This window comes from Montipora capricornis, chromosome 1, assembly GCF_036669925.1.
Source record: "Montipora capricornis isolate CH-2021 chromosome 1, ASM3666992v2, whole genome shotgun sequence".
Taxonomy (NCBI): domain Eukaryota; kingdom Metazoa; phylum Cnidaria; class Anthozoa; order Scleractinia; family Acroporidae; genus Montipora; species Montipora capricornis.
Genome location: NC_090883.1, coordinates 17,523,024 through 17,525,523, shown reverse-complemented (window position 1 = coordinate 17,525,523; position 2,500 = coordinate 17,523,024).

The window sequence follows — 2,500 nt, the reverse complement described above, 5'->3', positions numbered from 1 at the left end:
AACCACTATCTCGATGACATAGAAGCGATAGCGATGATATACTCAACTCAGTTTTGTTTAATATCCAGCGCACTCGTGAAAAAACACTCGACTCTAAACTAATCAGTCAATTTTTTTTATGAAGTTAGAACAAGTTTTTCATCAACAAGAAAAAGATTCTTTAGATCCGATTATGGTTATGGAGCTCAACGCTTTGTTTTTAATTCATCTCCGAGATAGACTAACTCCGGCTCATGTTTAGACGTCGTACTTGATAGAGGCCGAATTAAATTCAAATTCAGGCGCTTCATATTACAAATTAATCTTGGCTAACGCCTGTTGCAGTGTCCAAATCCAGCATTGTTGGCCAAACAATGTTTTAGCCTTATGGGCTTCTGGTTTAGCATGCCTTAGGTCGTATTGGAAGCAGGGTAAAAGTGTATGAAACAAGTTCCAGTATTGTTGGATCATGAATGATAATGTTAGCAGTGGCGTGCAAAGTGATGGGACAACTTCCAATTCTTTTAGGACTACCTTTACATTGAACTGAAGTGAAAGACATGAGTACTGAGCGTGCGTAGTCCCAGAATGATTAATATTGTGGAAGCCGCGCAAAGGGATCGGGTAATTTTTAGTACGTCATAGAAGTGTTGTATATGCCTTAGATTTTAAGGTTAGAAATTGATTGTAAATGCAGTGAGAGTTTTAAGAACCTTTAACAGTTCTGTCTGCTTGGTCATTAGTTAGAGCGTCCCGTTTCGGATTTCGCAACACGGATACACGGTGGTAGTTGGTGCTTTAATTTATCTCCCGTAAGAGGTATTCTATGAAGACTGAGTGCTGTTATGCAGGCGAGTGGGTTCTTGTTCGACTTGATTTAAGTTGGCAGTTGTCTACACTAGCATGTTATTGAAAGCAACTATCTTGTCTGAGTCAACTATCTAATAGAGTTATCAGCGAACAAGTGAGATGACATTTATTGCTACAAGGTCGCTATATAGTACAATAGTAGTCCAGCCTCGATAGACTCTAGACATCCGGAGGAAGGAGCGCTGTTCAGATCCGTTAGCCGTTCCCTGTTGTCGAGAAAGTTAGTCACACTTTATAGACAACTTCAAAAAAGGAAATTCATGGAATTTAGGTCATTCTGTTTGCCTGAGGCAAGGTTGGAAAAAGGGCTTTAAGTTGATCAATCTTGTCGTTTTATAGGATCGACGTTGTCGGTAATCATCCTGAAGATGGTTTGAAATTCATTATGGTTTAAGGTGACGGGTCATTGTAATGCATGGTGAATATGTTTTTTACACAACTATACTTCAAACAACACAAAACAGGCAAATGTGTCACAACATGCAGCACCCAACAATGTCTCGATTTATTTTCCAAAAAAGGTGTCACCCGTTTGTACGCTCCTTAACAGTTAGGAAATTTATAGTTCAAGCCAAAAGGAAAGGCAAAAGGCTTAGGACATCGGGAATATAGATAGTATTTGGGAAAGGGTACTTATATATTTCAAAGGTTGTTTCCAAACATTTTTAAAGACATGACATGTTGTCATATTGTTGTCATGGGCGTTTTTAGTTGACGTCACCTGTGGGTTTATTCAGAGCCCAAATTTAAAAGAATCACATAGGAGAATAAATCATGCAATTTAATGACAAAAATATGTGTAAACAGCAAAAATCAATACCAGTTTGAGAGTTCGATGGCAATTTTTTCTCAGTATTTTGCTCAAAATATAACTGGCCTGCACCATGACATCTGTGAAAAGTTTCATTTCTTTTCAAGAATAAAGAAGAAGTTTTAGATATTTAACCGCCACCTACAGTTGTTTCTTATGGGGATTGTCGTGATTTTAGGTCGATTCAAATGTTTTTTTTTTTTCGCATTCTATTGGAAAAAGCTGTCTTTGGTTGGTTTGGGCGTTGAAATTGAATGTTAATCAAATAGTTGAAACTGTAAAAGAGAAAGGAGTAGCGACCACATTGACTGCTGTTTTCAGGAGTCTTCCTTTCGAAGCGCGACCGCCAACTTGTCAACGCGGAGAACTCATGCAATGACTTTTCCAAAAAGATATCATATCTCCACCAGAAACAGCTTTAAACGTGTTTCATTGGAAAACATCAGCAGCTACAATCTAAGCCAGTTGGTGCTAAGACATTGGATCCCGATGGAACCATGACCTATATAGTAAGCCTTAAATACCTGCTGATAGGTAGGGACTTTCATGTCCCATCCTACCTCGCTGAAGTGGTACTCTGGGATTATACCGGCAGGTTCTCGCGTAATTTTAAGCAAAGTCCTCCTCGTCCTCAGGCACATTGTTTGTGGCCACTTCTGTTGGCAAGTTTAAACCTCGTCAGTAAACCTTTAAGTCGTGATTTCTTGTCATTGAGGCTCCCTTGGGGGTTATCTCCCATATTAACTGTTAGATAAGTAATTGGTACTTCACTTATAGCTGGTTCATGTTCTTGGACAATGAAAGGATCAAGTGACAAGGATTGACCAGCGTCATAAGAAA